Raw genomic sequence first — 19167 nt, 5'->3', positions numbered from 1 at the left:
GAGAAGGACTTCTACATGTCTCACTAGGGAGTCACCTATGACAAAGACATTTGGTCTAGATATGTTCCGCCTTAGGGTCTTATTGGGTGAGACAGTGATGTGTGTGTTATTATGTGTAGTGGGTGCTGTTGGGACCATATTGTGTGCAGAAGGTTTGCACTTGGGAGGTCTTTGCTCTTTTGGAATATTTCTAGAGAGTACCTCTGTGTATGTAGGTTTATGTGTTGTGTGCTTGGCATGTGTGGGAGGTGGAGTGCGGGTGCAGGCAACCTGCTTGGTGTTTGGTATGCTGTTACGTGGAAGAGAGAGAGTTAAGTCAGTAACTAAGAAACTAAGTAAGATTCCTGGATTTTTTTACTTAAAATGTCTTTAAACCACTTACCTGGTTATAAATCTGATTCTGAATTATTTGTCATGGATTATAACAAAAACATACTGATCAAATGAGTATGCATTGTCTACAGTATAATATCACATTTATTAAATTTTGCTATCCAGCTATTTCACTTTATGAAGAACGTCCACTTCCGTATGAAAGACAGTTCTAATGAGGAAGTCTTTTTCGATAAGAATGGAGACTCACCAGCATACTATGATGTTATGAACTGGCAAATAGATACAGAGGGCTCCATCAAGTATATTAAGGTTGGAAAGTTTAGCAATGGTAAATTATTCATCAATGAAAGCATCATAGTATGGAATGGAGGACAGACTCAGGTAAGGGAATTACTTCCATGTCACTCTTATGATTTATTATTTATCATCTCCATTGCATAACAGATTGTTCACATGTATATATTTCTGGAATTTTCTATATAATTTTTCTTCTGTTTGTCTTCAACATTTTCTCCATCTGCACAAGTTTATCTAACTTTGCGTATTTTGCAGATATGGTTTTCATCTTGTCTGCAAATAGATTACTCATACAACAGTTCATTGATTTCCATTCAGCATTGTTTGATGGATTTGCATAATAATCTTAATAGTATTCTTGAATTTATCGATACCCATTGGATTCCTTATAAATATGACATAGTGGGAGACGTGAGACAAGCTGCCCACACTGTCCATTCAGTGAGGTTTGTTTCTTCCATCCCCTTAACTATTATATACTATTTAGAAGCTGCAGAGTTGTATGGTAAGTTAAAAAGTTTGACAACTCAACCTGTTTTGTGGAATTTTTGCACTGAATCTGTTTTCTCAGTAACATAAAAACGTCACAGAAACTACTGACTGTTACATGACATATATGTAAGCATAATTTTCCAGCTGGTTCAGCAAATTGTATCTGTCAGGTGCAAATAGTAAAAACACTGTTTATAAAGGAGACAAATCTTCATTTAACTGAAGCCCCTTAAAACTGAAAGAATTACACATTTGTCTGAGTTGCCATCTTTGTGGTTATTTCACACTTTAGGGTGCTACTAGGACAAACTGATTACTTCGGGGTGACTTCTCCCCACTGAACATTATTTTATATTTTATTATGATTTGACCTTTATTATAGTGGACTCAGTGGATTTACTTTCTGTGGGATTCCTATTCAGTGAGAAATCAATTAAAACACTGGAATAATATGAAGAATTTGCATTGAATTATGTTAGTGCAACACACCCAGGTATGTGCCAGTGACACAGCCATTCATTGTTAATACCACTTCTACATAGAAGGATGAGAAGCAACTGCACAGATAGGATAGGACTGGCCTAAATCTAAACAAACTGCCACCTACTTGGCTTAATTTAACCATGCATTAATTACCAGCTATATTAGTGTGGAAGAATAAAGCCCTGACAGCAACATAGGTAGTCTGAGTTCAGATATTGGCTCAGGCACTTGCTTGAGCTGGTGTTGGAGATGGAAAATGATTTGTCTTTGCTGTCTCATCTCTCTGCATGTGGGGGCCGGAGCACAGGGCTAAGAGTTAGTTTACAATGGAGAATCCTCACTGGAGAGCAGAGGTCTGGTGGAAGCACTAGTTTCAAAGAGTCAGGCTGTCCATCTGTGCACATCACTTATGGAAGTGAGTGATGCATACTGAATGAAACCTATTGCACACTGAACCCTGGGACAATTATGGGCATGTCCAGAGTGGTTAGGGATTTAAAATGACATACCTAGAGGCTTTGGATGGTTGGTGGTTCTGGTCTCCTCTATGTGTCTCCTCCTCATTTCTGGACAACAAATGAGCTGTCTGAGGCAGCAGAGGTAGGTCTGCTAGGTCATCATTAAGGTGAGAAGGAAAAGAGTAAATAAGAAAAAAGTCTATATTAGAATTTGGATTATATGGGGGGCTGTATGGGGTACTGATAAAGGAAATCTATGCTAAACTGCTTTTATTTAAACTACTTTTGCTGAGAAAAACAAACACAGACACACATGCACACAAACACAAACACACACACACACAACCAGCCATATATTTATCTAAACATGCTTTATGTTATTGAAAAAGTCTCACATTCTTCATGTCATGGCACATTTCAACACTTTAAGGGTAAATATTTTAACTCTGATGTCACAACTGAAGTTGCATAACACCCCTCTGAGTCTCCAAATATTATGAGACATACCACAACAACTGTATTACAAAATCCGCATTTACAAAATTGTCAATTGTAGATTCTCTTCCACAGCATATTTCATCAACATTAACATTACAGAACTCACATTACAAAACACTGTGTGTGTGTGTGTGTGTGTGTGTGTGTGTGTGTGTGTGTGTGTGTGTGTGTGTGTGTGTGTGTGTGTGTGTGTAATCATCTGTGAAAAATAGAGAGAGAGATTGCTTGTCAGGAAGTTGTTATGCCTTGAACTAATAAGAATTATGGGTAGCTTTCCTGAAATCAAGAAAATCGTGGGAGATGAGCCTATTTTTGTAAATAAAAAAGGAAAAAAATTAAAAGTATCTTTCAAGATAAAATTAAATATATTAATGAAACAAAAGATGTTGTGGTTAGATGTCTTTAATTGTGAATATTGTAGGTTCATATACAAAGGGCCCACAGAAATAAATATTAATAATGTTAGACTACATATATTTAATGAAAATATTTGCAAGATGAAGTTTGTAGTATATTTATCTGTGTGCTCACAATGTACCTCTTTTTATGTAGGTATGACTACCAGGGAGATGCACAAAAGAATTAGGGAACATTTATATGCAGTGCAGAAGAAAGATACTACTAATGTATGGGGTAGGCATTATAAGAACACAGATTGCTTAGGCAATCCTAAATTTATGCTATTAGATAAAGTTCCTAATTTTAATAATAAGTTCACAGCTGAAGATGAGCTAAAGTGGAAGGAATATTGTTGGATTTTAAAATTAAATGCTAGTCATCCCCCTGGACTTAATGATGAAGAGAATTTTAAGGTATACCTTAAAAGAAGATGGTTGAAGCATTAAATATGTTAGTTATAAACTGGGGTAAAAATATTATTTTTAGGGTAGTTTATATCTAAGTGCATGTGTCTGTTTCAAAAGATTTGCTTATGCCATTTTTAAATTCAGTTGTTGCTTTTAATGTTGATTGCAATTTTTAATGAATTTAAATTGATTGTTAATTAATCAATTACTTAATTATTGAGTTGATGTTTGCTTAAATATGAGCAGAGTAAATGGATTTGTTATTCAGTCTGAGGAAGTCTTTTACAAGACGAAAGCGGTTACTGAATAAGGGATTGTGTTTTCTGGTGAAGTAAAGGCTGTTCAGTGAAGTTTTTCGAGCATTCTTTCCTTGTGTGCTGTTTGCTGTTTTCCGTTTTGCTTGAACTATAGGTGATTATTATTTATGTATTCAATCACGTGATCATTTTATAATATCTGAGGTTTGTAGGTTCATAGGTGTAAACTATGCTAACAACTACTGTAGCCTTTATTATCCTAGCTAATCATCCTAACTGTATCCTTTTTATGGGCCTTAGAAGTTACTTTAAGGAGAAATATTTACAGGCTGCCTCTTTCGTTTAGAGACATAGGTACTAGACTCAGGGTGTATTTCCAATTTCCCATCCGCTGGTCCAGGTTTTCTTGAATAGGGTTAGGGAAGAGATCTGCTTCACATGAATGGGAAGCCTGCTCCAGAGAAGGGGATTTCGCTGAAACAACTACCCGTGCCTCCAATATATCCTATTTATGTAGCGGGCAAAGTTTAAAAGAGACCCATCATCCAAGGATGCATCATATCCCAGGCGTTGACTGCCTCTCAACATTCTGTTGGAAACAAGAAACAGGGCTATGAGGCAATCTGCATAGGACATACTGTTTATGCCCTCTAGTCGTTTTGTGAGGAACCTCTGTGGACATTCCATTTGTTGCATGTAGCTGGTCAGGTACATACAGTAGGGGGCGCTATACTCATTAATAAGCCTGATGTGGCTGAATACAGTAGAATTATGGCTTCCATACTCTTGCTTATATATTGAACAACAAAGAATGATTTTATTACTTCCTTAGACACATGTTGGTCGAAAGCCAGGTTACTGTCTGCATATTTACCTAAATCTCTGACTATTGGTTTTGGGGTTGTCTTGTCAAGTGGCTGACTTCCCATAGGGTACTATTATGCATTTCTAGGCATTGGGCTTTAAACTGTGGGTTTGGTAGCAGTTATTTGCCTGTGTTAATCTTTCCTGAAGGATATTAGTGCCATGGAAGGATTCTATGACTACTCCTAGTTTGCAATCATCTGCAGACTTTGTCAGCTAGAAGCCCTTGATGTTGGCCTTGACATCAGAAAAGTAGATGCCAATAAGGTGAAGACTCAGCACAGAGCCATGTGGAACTCCAGTAGTGACCAGCCTCTTTGTGGAGGTGGACTCCCCATCGTAACTAATTTGTACTGAGAGCCAGCTAGCTAGTCAGGGTGCAACATCAGAGTTTATGCCTACATTTGTAAGTTTGTTTGCAATGCCTGAGTAAGGTATTGTACTAAATGCCTTAGCCAGGTCAAGGTAGCTAGTATGCATCATTTTGACCTCATACATTGCCTTGATGACCTCAAGAAAGAAGTCCACCAGGCTGAATAGGCAGGATATGCCCTTGATGAAACCAAACTGGAATGGATCCAGTGTCTGAAGGCTTTCTATGCCCTTATTAATCATTTACATAATAATTATTTCCATGGCTTTGCATATGAGACTAGTCAGACTTATGGGTCTGTAATTCCCAGGGTATATTGATGGCATGCCACTGCGCAAAGGGATAACCACAGCAGTTCTTCATTCTCATGACATAAAGCCTATCTGGAGGCTATGGTTAATCAGTGACTCCAGTGGTCTTGATAGGTCATATTTTAGGCCATTTAGGAGGCATCTTGTGATAACGTTACAGAAACCATTTATAAAGATACAGATAAAGCAAATGAACATACTAGTAATACAAACAAAAGCAATACAAACTGGATTATGTCTATGCCTTTGGCATTTTCTGTTGATAGCGGCACTATCAAGGGTATAATGGACAATAATTGGTGTATATTGGCTATAGGAAGTTATTCAAATGGTGGATGAAATAACATTATTTATAAATAAAAAGGAAAGGAATATAAACAAATATATTAGAACAATAACAAATATAGGTTAAACATGGTAAATATTTTAGATGCTCCTTATGAAGGCACATATCTGACAGTCCTATTGTCCATCTATTAATAGGACATATGTTACACCAGGATATATCACATTCACATATTCTTATTTTGTTTATTAAGCTCAATGTGTGACATGTGAAGCTTATTACTTAAGAAGAACAGAGTTAAAAAATGTATTTATGAACATCATCATGCTGTTAGGAGTAAAACTGTTACCAATGCTTTGGGTAAGCAGTCTACTTCATGTGCTGGTTTAAAAAAATCACTCTCTATGTAGCTGATTATGTTTTATAGAACTTCAATGGGAGTGTGACAAAAGGAGATACTGCCAATCCAGCTATCTGGAATTTTGTAAACAATTATATGTAAATTGTGGATATCAGCATGATTCGTATAAAATGCTTGTGTTACAACTGTATTAGAACTGTATGCCATGTGTTTATCTAACTTGCTTGTGCAGACATGTATGTTAAAAAAGGCATTTTGTAAAGTACTGAGCTTACAGATGTATCCAGAGTGTGCCCTGCTGGAAGAGAACAGAAGTGTACATACACTATCTTTAAATGTATATAATTTAACAGTGGAAACTGGAATACAGGAGGTTAATTTCAATCCATCAAAACTTCAGAAAAATAGCTGAAATTAAATAACTTTATGACAGCAAGAGAAAGGCTATCTATACTAGGGAGCTCTCTGTGCTGTCTTTAAGGAGACAATAATTACTAGGCTTGAGATGTCCTACATGGACAGACTCAAGAAACTTCAACTGTTCTCAGTCTCTTATCATCTACTTAGAGGTGATATCTGCTTGACTTACAAAGCCATGTCCGACCCAGCCCTACTTGAAATGCTACACCTAAAGATATCCCAATCCTGCTGTGACATATGCTCCAGAGATCACAACCTCATTACCACAATTAACATAATATTCTGGAGGGACAGGTTCATCTCCCAAAGACTGCCCATACTCTGGAATAAGCTTCCCATTCATGTCAAGCTGAGCACCTCACTGCCCCTCTTCAAGATAAATCTTGATGAGTGGATGGGTAACAGAAAGTTCACTCCAGGGATCATTCCAGTTGCCCTACTGGATATGGGCACTGTGAACTAACAGTGGGTGGCATGGTTCCTTGGGCAATTCTTTTTGGGCTAGGCTTGTAAATGCTCTAGGCCCATTAGCCTAGTATACACCTATGAACCTATGAACTTATGTGGAAGTGTTTTACTGTTTTATGACTTCCAGCATTTGCCAAAGATCTGAGGAAAAGCCCTTGTCTATGTATTTTCACAGGTGCTAAATACTGCTAGTTTCCAGCAGTTGGGTTTCATCTGGGAAAGAGTTAAATGACAAGGAATTATGTCATTCTGCAAGCTATCCCAACAGTAATATTTGAGGTATTAATCTGAGAACTCTGTGAGAGGGAGAGGACATTCTGTATTCTGTCTTGGACCTGATAACAACAACAACAAGAACTATTCACCACATCTGCCTTGATCTAATGAAGTAAGTTTCTAGGGTATAGTAATTCTCTTAGATATAGTCAGGACTATAGTAAAACTTAGTTTAGATGTTTTCCTTATTTATTTGAGACTGTTCTGCAATGTTTATTTTTAATATTTTCTGTGGTTTTGAATTCTGATTTCATTGTAAATATATAGTTAGCATTGTCTTGTTCTTTTATTATTATTAAATATATTTAAACCTTTCATTGTGGCTGATCTGTGTAGAGATATTTAAGTTCTGAGAGTACTTGCGTATTTATTTGGTGACACTGTGTGGACCATTTCTAATACCCTTGCTCAGGTGAGTGTGTATGTATAAATCAAACCTGAAAGAGTGTGTATGTCAGCTACTTGTGCAGGGACACAAAGCACTGGTTGACAGAGAGGGTGTTGGAGGTCTTAGCTTGGCCACTCATCTGAGATCTCACCTCTATAGCTGTGCCAGTGGGGAGTCTTATTGGAGGATCTGGCAAAAGAGGGAGAGCATCCCCAGACTGACTGTGGTCTGTGTGTGCTCTTTAGGGAAATTGTACTTGATGCAGAGAGCTGAAACTAGTAATAATGTGTGTGTACCTTGTCATCCTCTCAGTGTACATCCCCCACTACTGCCAATGGTGAGGATTGAGGCCCCTTGATTACTGGTTCAGTGGTGGGGCATCACATTTATTGGTATCAGTGGTGGGAACACCACATCACATACTGAGATTCAGTGGTGTGGATATAGGACTCCTGTAGCATGTAATCAGTGGTCACTAAAGAAGGTGTTTCTACTCTCAAGCAGCCACACAGTAGACATTCAGAGTTTCATATCACAATAGTTTTATTTAATTTGTGTTAGCTTAGTTAGTCAGGGAGTGCATGTAATGATGTCAGCAGAGGAGTATGGCAAGCTGACAAGGAGCCAGTTGGCTGAGATGTGCCAAGACACAGGACTGGGGTATGCCAACCTGACTAAAGCAGAAATTATTGCATCCTTAGCCACAGCTGCATCACAGACCATCAACCAGACTGGTTTTCGGGATGTACAACTCTCAGAAAATGGACACTTCAACCTTTCCACAGAGGTCTTAAAAATCCATGTGGAGTTATCGACTTGAACTGGAGGCCAAATGGTTGGAAATAGAAGCAGCAGAGAGCCTGTGGCAATTGGAAGCTGAAGAAAGGGAGAGGTAGAAGCAATATGAAAAGGAGATGCTGACTCTTCCCCAGGGTCATGAAAGTAATGGGGAAGGGAGTAACTAAACCCCAGAAGCAACAAAGGTCAGTAAATTTCTTCCACAATTTACAGAGGGTGATAATTTTGATAGTTTTGTTCAAATGTTTGAAAGGCTATGTAAACAATATAATGTTAACCAAGGGCTCTGGGTATGGTTCCTGACCCCCTTACTCCATGGTAAAGTTGTAATTGCTATTTCTAAATTGTCTGATACTGATTCCTTATATTATAATATTGTTATAAATATTTATTTGAATATTTTAAGTTAACACTTGAAGCTTATAGAAAAAAAGTTTCATGAGCATAGAAGCAAGGCAGATGAAAGTGTGTGTGAATATATTGCTGTGTTAAGCACTTGTTTCCATAGGTGGGTGATTGGGTGTTAGGTCACCATTTTTGATGGGCTGCCAGACCTTTTGGTGAGCGAACAAGCCCTTAGCATTTTGGCTGAGGACATGAGAATCTGGTTGGCAGATAGAGAATGCAGAACCACAGATGAGTTGTGGAAAAAGGGAGACCTATATCTAGCAAGCAGCGCATCACTGCAAAGGAAATGGATATCCAGTGCTGCACATGGATCTAAAGGAACCTGTGGTGGGCAGCCTAAACTTCCCCAACAGAGTCCTCCAGTAACAAGGGAAGCCACTAGTTCAGGTACATGGCCAGAATCAAGGAATAAATGTTTTAAATGCAACCAGTGGGGCTATGTAGCATATAGATATCCATGGAGGCAAGGTGGGGACAAAAGGTGAGAGAACCAGTAAGTGGGAATCACAGAATCCAGCAGTAGTTGTCTGTAGACAACAAGGGTATGAAACCACCACAAGAGATTATATCCTATCTTAGTAGATGAAAAACTGGCCACTGCTAAGAGAGACACAGCCTCTGACCTAACCATTGCGATGGCTACAATGGGTAAAGAGGAGCACTGCTTGCTTGAGCAGTGCACTCCAGTCAGAGCTTTAAGATGGACCCCAGTCCAAATACCTTTGGCTAGGGTTTGCCTTGACTGGGAGGGTGGAAAAAGAAGCAAGCAATTAGGTGTGTTTGAGGATATCCCTGCAGATGCTCTGATAGGGAATGATTTTGATAATGCAGTACCTTGTATGCATGCAGTGACACAAAGTCAGGCTTGGAGAGAAGCATGTGGGTCTCTTAGCCTGGGGGACCCAGATATACTGCACAGTTAAAGCCATGACTGGTGAGGTGGCTTCTTCAGGGAGGGAGTTACCTTGTAGCAGTGAGACTGAAGGTGAGCCACAGCTGCTTGCGGGTACTGATGTTCCCTTGGACAGAGTGACTTCAAGGACAGAGGTGAGTAGTAGTATCCAGGCTTACAGTGAGGCACCGCTGTCAGATGATACCAGACATCCTGTGGAAGGGGAGGTGGGAAGGGTTACAAAGAGATAATTGAAACAGGCTCAGGACTCAGACTCCACATTACTGGGCTTGAGGGAGGTAGCCAGAGAGGCGCCTGATTCTTAAGGAAAAGGGGAGTCTGTATACTGGGACAAAGGGTTACTATATAGAGAGTGGACGCCCGTGGGAGGGCTAGAGGGTGAGAGAATACAACAATTGTAATGCCCAGAGCCTACTGTCTGCCACTTCTAGCCATAGCCTATGACATTTCCTTTGCAGGTCATATGGGCATAAAACATACCAAGAGATGCATTATGCAGAACTTTTATTGGCCTGGGATTTCCAGGGATGTAACAGGATACTGCAGGACCTTTGAGCAGTGCCAAAAGGTAGGCAAGGCAGGAGACAAGGTCAAAGCTCCTTTGATGCCTTTGCCTGTGATTGAGGAGCCATTTCAGAGGGTAGCTATGGGTATTGTAGAGCCTATGAGTACCCCAAGTTCCACATGAAAGAAGTATATTTTAGTGGTAGTAGATTATGCTGCAAGATAGCCTGAGGCAGTGGCTCTGTCCTCCACTGAGGCAGAAAAGACGGCAAATGCTTTGTTAAAGATTTTCAGCAGGGTAGGCTTCCCAAAAGAAATGCTGACTAACAGAGGTGCCATTTCATGTCAGACCTGCTGGCTTGTCTGTGGGAGCACTGTGGGGTGAAGACCTAAAGATCACCCCTACCACCCCTAGACTAATGGCCTAGACTAATGGCTTGGTTGAGAGGTTAAACTCTACAGTCAAGACCATGCTACAGGCATTTGCAGACAATTTTAAGAAGGTGTGGGACAAATATGTACCTCATCTGTTGTCTGCTTACAAAGAGATGCCCCAGGAATCCACAGGTATTTCATCCTTTGAGTAGCTGTATGGGCATAGGGTGAGGAGACCTCTAGATTTGATTCATGATGAGTGGGAGGATGAGTGTGAATCCCACAAGGAGTCTGTTGTGGCATATGCACTAAACCTCAGAACAAGGCTCAGGGAATTCATGGGCTTGGCCCAGGAGAACCAGGCAGAATCCCAACAGCAGCAAAAAGATCTTTTTTGACAGGAATGCTCGAGCTACAGAGTATGCTGTGGGGAAACAGGTTATGGTTCTCATTCCTATCAGACACAACAAGCAGCAGGCAGCTTGGGAGGGACCCTTCAAAGTGGTAAGAAAGGTCAGTGATGTTAACTTCATGGTAGAACTGCTAGGCAGGAGGCAGGGGCACAAATTGTACGAAGTTAACATGTAGAAACCTTAACATGATAGAGAGGCCCTTGTGCTAAGTATTTTCAGTAGAAGGTGGGAGGAGTCTAAGCATGATCTATGGCTACAGGGAGCCAGCCAGAAAAATCCCAAGTTACTATGGTGAAGCTTAGGGTGACAGGCATATGATAGGACAGTGCAACACTGTACTGGAGTCAGCGATGCCAAAGCAGATGGAATCTCACGACAGGGAATGGGGTAAGGTATTCCCAGATAGAATCATCTCTTTCAGGCCAGATTTCCCAAGGGTCACTTGACAAACTAGTTTGAGTCTTTGAGGGAGAAGAAGTGTGATGAAAGGAGATGCTGCCAGCCCAGTTATCTGGAATTTTGTAAACAATTATATGTCATTTGTGGATATCAACATGATTCATATAAGATGCTTGTGTGGCAAATGTATTAGAACTATATATCATGCATATATCTAACTTGTTTGTACAGACGTGTTAAAAAAGAGCATTTTGTAAAGTACTGAGCTTAAAGATTTATCCACAGTGTGTCCTGCTGGAAGAGAACATAAATGTACATACACTATTGTAACTGTTTAAATGTGGAAACTGGAACACAGGAGGTTAACTTCAGTCCCTCAAAACTTCAGAAAAATAGCTGAAATTAAATTACATTATGAAAGCAAGAGACAGGATGTTTATACTTGGGAGCTCTCTGTGCTTTATATAAGGAGAAATAATTACTAGGCTTGAGATGTGGAAGTGTTTCATTGTTTTATGACTTCCAGCATTTGCCAAAGATCTGAGGAAAAGCGTTTGTCTATATATTTTCACAGGTAGATGCTAAATACTGCTAGCTTCCATCAGTGGGAATTTCATCTGGGATAGAGTCAGATGACAAGAAGGTATGTTATTCTGCAAGCTATCCCAGCAGTAATATTTGAAATATTAATTTGAGAACTCTCTGTGAGAGGCACAGCATTCTGCATTCTGTCTTGGATGTGACAACAAAAATAAGAACCAATCACCACATCTGCCTTGCTCAAATTAAGTAAGTTTCTAGGGTATAATATTTCTCTTAGATACAGTCAGGAATATAGTAAAACTTAGTACAAATGCTTTCTCGATTTATCTGAGACCATCCCACAATGTTGTTTTAAATATTTGCTGTGGTTTTGAACTGTGATGTCACTGTAAATATATATTTAATATTGTCTTGTACTTTTATTATTTATTATTAAATATATTTAAACCTTTCATTGTGGCTGATCTATGTAGAGATATTTAAGTTCTGAGAGTACTTGCATATTTATTTAGTGACACAGTGTAGGCCACTCCTAATAACCTTGCTCTTGGTCAAATGACCATTTGTTTTAATAGTAACATTACACAGTAAGATTGGAGACCCTTTGTTAAGGGCCTTAAAGTAGCTGATAAGGAGTTGGCCGGTGGCAGTGATAACTCCCTTTTAGTCTGGGCAAAAGGTTGCATAGCTAGTAAACCTGTACCAGCCTTTCCCAGGTGTGTATGTATATATGTATATATATATATATATATATATATATATATATATATATGTGTGTGTGTGTGTGTGTGTGTGTGTGTGTCTGTGCACATGTGTGTGTGTATAAATCAAACCTCAAAGAGTATGTATGTCAGCTACTTGAATCTCAACTTTATAGCTGTGCCAATGGGGAGTCTTATTGGGGATCTGGAGAAAGAGGGAGAAACCAGCCCTGGACTGGCTGTCGTCTTTGTGTGCTCTTAAGGGAAATTGCTCTTGATGTAGAGAGCTGCATCTGGTAATACTGTCTGTGTACCTTGTCATCCTTTCAGTGTACATCCCCCTCTGGTGCCAGTGTTGAGGATTGAGGCTCTTTGATTATTAGTTCAGTGATGGGGCATCACAGGGAGCAAAGATGATTTAGAGTTTTATGAAATGAAATGGCAGGTTGTTTTGAATGAACATGTTTTCCTGGATTAAATTGTATAAGTGTGTTTTATAAAGAAATAAAAATCATGACAGATGCAAATAAAATAAAAGCAGGGGAAGGGGAGTGGTTATGGGGAGCATATCATGTGATTGTTTTACATTTTGTATATAGGGATTTTAATCAGTTGAGTTTTCATTCTGATGAAGACCTTTGTGATGGTCAAAAGCATTCAATTTTTTCAAGAACTTTTGTGGTTGAATTAAACAAGCAGTGTGTTCATTTAGAATGTGAATGAAAGGAAATACATGTCTACATAATAATTTAAAAACATATAAAAGAAGAGTTTCCCAGCTTGGAAACATTTTATGTCACTGTTGTCTTTCTGGCTGAGATGTAGACTGTTCCAGATTTTGCTTTCAGTCTATGTGAGAAATGTCAGAGGACTCCTCACTAAACATTTAATTGGTTTTTAAAATGTAATATTTTGGTTGTCAGAAAAACATACACTATAAACTCAACACTTCACATTTCAGCTATTGCCGTTTTAGCAATGTACCAATAAGGACAAATGTTTGACTATCATATCATATTACATCATATTGATTTTTGCTTTGTCATGTCATCTCATGTTAAATCATGTCATATTATATCATCATGTCATTTAATATCAGATCAAGTCACATGATGTCATTCCACGTCGGCAGAAGGAGACCATGATTCTTTTCAATCTGCTTGATTGTTGCACATATTCCAGGTCAGTTCTCTCTCTCCCTTTTTTGTCTTTTCATTTCATCTATTGCATTTTTTTTTTCAAATGTTCAAACTATCTTAGCCTCTGTTACCATTTCTGGCAACTCATTCAACTTGCCTTGTCCAACTTCTTCTTAGTAAAGAAGTTCAAGCCGAACTGTGTTTCCTTAATGTGGTATTGTGTCTTGTCCCACCCTCCAGTCTGATCCAGTTACACTTCCACATTATGTCATGTATACTCATATCTCATTCTCTTTTTCCCCGTCTTTTCTCATGAAAAGATTAAGTCCTCAAAGTTTTCTTTGCCTTTCTCTGTATCCTCTCTAGCAGTATGACTTTTTATCTTCATGTAAAGTCTTCAGAACTGTGCGCAGTACCCAGGTTGTGGTCTCACAGTGGCTTGATAAAGACTAATGATCACCTACCTCTCTCTGGAAATTGTACTCTTGGATATACAATGCAACAGCTGATTTGGTCCTGTTGCTGGTCACTTGCACTGGCCGTATTTTCATGACTTCATTTTTAATACCACAAAATCTTCTGAGGGCACTCCCCAGTCACATTCTGCAAGCTTAGGTTATATTTCTCAAGTTTCTTCACCACTAGCTGGTAATAGTTGATGCAATGCTGCCAGTTATCATAATATCCCTCTAGCTTTTTCATGTCCCTCATCAGGCTCACATCCCCATCAAATACAAGTCCCCAGTCTTGCTGTCACATGTAGATAGAGAGAGAGAGATGAATTCAGTTTTCTATGCCACATGCAATGTTAGAACTGAACAGATTAAACAAGACTAGACCTAGGATGAATCTCTGTCAGACACCACATTCTATCTCTTCCCTCTAAGACCCCACACTTTCTTTCTGCTTTTTGCCATTTAACTAGCTTTCCACTCATACATACAATGATTGGCCCACTCCCGACTCATAATTTTACATAAAGAATGCATTGCAGGACTGAGTCAACGGTGGTACCAAAGTCCAGACAGATAATGTTTATAGGATTGCCTCTGTCCACTACTATGGCAAATCAGGCACATAACTGCTTCAGGTTAGTATGGCATGACTTTCTGAAATGAGTCATTGCTGGATTTTGATAAACAGCCTACACTGCCCCAGTAAGAGTATTAGCCTTGACTTCACAATTTCCATCATCTTTTTACTCACAATGGCAGTCTGATCTACTGGCATTCACTGTCCTGCTTATTGTACCTTATTTGTAGATTGATATAACCACAGCTCAGCTCCAATGCCCTGGAGTCTCCCCTTTCTGTAATGGGTTTTTTTTAAATGCTGAGAAGAGCTTCACATAGCATTTCTGGACTATTTTGAGGAACCTTGTTGAGATCCCATTAGACCATTGTGACTTACACTTCACTGATGTTTCAGTCACCTTTACTTTCTCAGACACTATCTTTGACTGTCCTCTTACACCCCACACTTCTGCCTTAGCCTCCCAGAGAGAGAGAGATAGAGATAATATACCTCCTTTCCTTTGGTTAATGATTACAAGAAATATTAATTAAGTATTTATTCTCTCCTTGTTTGATAACCACTTTGTATTTCTGAACTTCCAAATCAGATTAATCTGATTCCACAGTGGCCCTTTTTTCTTTATTCCACCTACATAGAATAGTCTTTCTCCTCCCTTTATGCATTCTGACATCCTTGCTTCCATATCTACTTAGGCTGTTCATTTGTTGTTGTGTTTCTGCCCAATACTCACAGTGGTCTAATCCCTCCACTCACTGCATTTTTCATGCTTTCCTTAGTAGCTCATTTTGCATCCCTAGAGAATTACAATAACTTCTTCAAGGCGACCCTGCTGAATTCCTTCTTCATACCTCCCTGCTAGTTTTCTTTATTATTGTCACACTTCCTGCACTTTAATGCATTTTTCAATTGTGACCCTTACACATCACTACCTTTGTCTTCCCAGATTGTACCTGGCTTCCCATCAAAAATGTGAAAGTTTGAATATTAAAAGTGTGATTCCGACAAGGAAATCCTAAACTGAAAGTATGGGGGGGGGGGGCTTTGCCTCACTGCACCTCCCCATCTTGAGAACTCTAGTTCCTAGCCACAGCTAATTTTGTGTACTAAAGCCAAGATCACCATATACCACAGTAGCGAGAATACTCAGAGATATTGCATTATGGAATTACCATATATTCCTCTCATTTACACTTAAATCACCACTCTTTTGAAGATCACATTTATAGTCTTAGACTTTCAGCACTTTCATCAGGCATATGGTGTGGCCACCAGTAGACCCATACTCTGTTCCTTGTGAACAGAACTGGCTAATTTAATGCAGCTAATGTGAATTACACCATTGAAAAGTCACTTTTCACTAAGGAAGCAGTCAGTTATCAGGCCTTCACTTTGTCCTTTTTTTGCTGAGTACTAGACTAACAATTCTTCCATTCCATGTTCTCTGCTAAGTTAAATGTGTCATTTAACTTCTTATCTTCACCCACACTAGCTGAAAGATTGTGCTAATCTGCCTACAGTAGCTAGTTGTCTTTCATCATAAAAACATTCTTCTGATTTCTATGTCTCTTAATCTTGTTCATGACAAACTTATCATCCCTGGCAGTTACATCAGCCTGAGTGTGGAGGGTATTAACAGCTATCCTTATCACCATCAACACCGCTACATTGCCTTCTCTTCCTTCCTCTTGCATATATTTATGTATGTATTACCTGGGAGTGTCAGGGTAAGATCTCCCATTTTCATTGGAGTCCTGAACACAAAAACTCAGAAATGTACAGCAAACATAAGTAAAGCAATTATAGGCTATGAGAAACCAGACATTTTTGCATTACCATGTAAGAAGACAAGATGCAACCAACAGTGAACGCAAACTAGTATTTTCATCCACTTGATGACAGACATATACAGTTACAAATTCAACATATACAGAATACAAATATCTGTATACTGACTGTTTGGATAATGGATAATAACATATATTACAATGAGAAATGTAAACGATAGGTATAGTCTGATCAAGAAGAAAATAAATAAAAGGAGGCCATGGAGTGAGTCTGAGCAATCTGGGATAAAAAAAGAATGTAGGGATTGACAGAAGATTGGGCTGAGTGACCCCAAAAAAGTAAATTATTTGTCGTCTTGCATTTTGAATTTTTAGTTATGTGCCTTACACTTAAGGAAGTTTACTAATGAAGGCAGTGAACCAGGAACTACCACATTTAATTTCTTAGAATGACATATGCAAGTTCTCCAGTCAATAACTTGAAACTGTGCTGGATCTGTTTCTAGTTCTTTGTATCAAATAATGAAGAAGTCTCATCTGAGTAAACTAACCTACATAAAAATCTAAGTTACACAGATGTTAGATGAATAATGAATTTAAGACGTAGATGAATAATGATGAATAATGAATTTAAGACCGTGCAATTCACATAAGGACATGCAGTGATTGGATATGGCCTGGTCTCCCCGTCACTTCCTCACTTGGAGAATGGTCAAGGAAATTAATATCAGGACAAAGATTAGGATGAGATACAATACTGGGAATTTCAGAGCTAGTACTGAAAGTGGGCTGAAAACATTTAGGCACTGATAGCATGGAACTTGTTTTATTAACTCTTAGATACAGTCCTTAACATATGAGCCATCTCTCTGAAGTATGGAAACAATTTTTAACCCACTTTCTGCAGACAAAACTTAATTATCTCATGGAGAGATTGCCAGCTGGTTTGCATATTGTATGAATTTGGTTTTATGAAAGTGATTGGTCATTCTATTATATTCACTGTGCAGGCAAAAGATAAAAGTCCATAACCGATTGCCTAACATGCATAAGATTGTACATTCTCAAAAGCTCAGTAAAAGTAATTTTAAAAGTTTAATTTGTATTACTGCCTTTGGACTGGACAGGAGGTAGTTTATTCCAAATCAGTACCATTCTGTTGAAAAATCAGTTTGTGATAAAATGACCATTACTCAAATTTCTTACAAGTCTTATTTTTCTGTGAACACTGGATGATTTTAGACTCAAGCATTCAGAGAGTTGCCTTCACAAAGTGTAAAAACAAGAATAATTTCATGTTTGAGTCTTCTGTATGATGAATGGTATTCATTCAAAGAGCTTTCACTTTTTTCCGTGTAAATTACTTTTTCTAGTTGTTTAGGAGCTTTTGTCTCTGTGTACCACAAATGGCAACCCGGTTCGATTCTCAGCTAGAGCGTCTTCTGCGTGGAGACATGCCTGAATGGGCATACCTTTGTTGAAGGTTGTGTGTCAGGGCTGGTAACTCGGCATGAAAAAATCAACTACCAATCATTAGAGGACCGGAGTTCCGCTGTGGCGACCCCTAACCGGAAAAAGCCAAAAGACACAACAACTCCATTTTTATACTAGTGTAAAGTGGAAGTAATACTTTCTTTTCTTTGATTTAAAAGAAAAAAGATGTCTATACAGCCTATACTTTTTACAGCCCCAGTTGTTCAAAATTTTTAAAAAGTCAGATTTCTCTCAACAAGTACACCAAGTTTTTTTAAAACTTGAAACTGGAACAAGTTGCAAAACTTTCAAGACATAGGCCAGAATACACAGATATTTAGTGCATTATGTACCACAAATTAACAAGGGTAAAAGTAATGAACTGTGAGGGGGGAAATTCAGAGACAGTATGATTGGATTAAGTACAAAGTAGCAAGGCGTGCAGTGCATTCTAATGAGTACATAATGATACAGAAATGAGGCACTCCATCTAAGCCACATGAGAAAACTGAAAGTGATGAACCAATTCAGAATCATGTAAAAAAGGCAATTGTACTGTGGCATATACCCATTTTTGCTCCAAGAATTATGATGCAGGTGAGGAATGTAATGTTAGAACTTGCAGCAACTATTATTCAGTAGCATGTGTCAATTTCCATCCTCACCCCAGTGTCCCAAGTTTTGCACATTGCATCTATCTGTGCCAACACATAGCACCTTATGTTTCTCTAACTGAGTAAACGGTGGATTGCAATCCATTTTTGTGTTGCCACAGAGAGACTTTATGCAACATTCTCCAGCTGTCTGCCAGAAACAGAATCAGGAGAGACGCTTGGCATGTGCAGCATGTCCATTCCGGTGGATACCAACATATTTGTAGCTTTAATCATCCTAGCTATAGGAACCTTTTAGTGATCAAACAGGGGCACCTTATTGATATCATAGGCATCGGCCTTCTAAATCTCAAGCTAGTTCCTCCACATTATGCCGCAGGATGTGGAAGAGCATATTTAGTTTCCTGTGAGAGCAGAGGAGACAAACCATCATTCACTGCTTCCCTGAAGTTCTGGGAGCCATTGATTACAGACAGACAGACAGACACACACACACACACACACACACACACACACACACACACACACACACACTGCCATGAAGGGCTGACCTGATCCAGTGGACATGCATTTGATTAACAGGAAGGCTATCCCTTCCCTTAACAGCCATATGGTCTGTATTGCACAGTACATTATTTATAATGTGTCAATGCACCACCAATGCAGTACTTGTTATTTCTCACATCTGGTACAT

This window comes from Protopterus annectens, chromosome 16.part0 (assembly GCF_019279795.1).
Source record: "Protopterus annectens isolate FY-2018-M chromosome 16.part0, PAN1.0, whole genome shotgun sequence".
Classification (NCBI taxonomy): Eukaryota; Metazoa; Chordata; order Ceratodontiformes; family Protopteridae; genus Protopterus; species Protopterus annectens.
Note: the sequence above shows the minus strand (reverse complement) of the source record.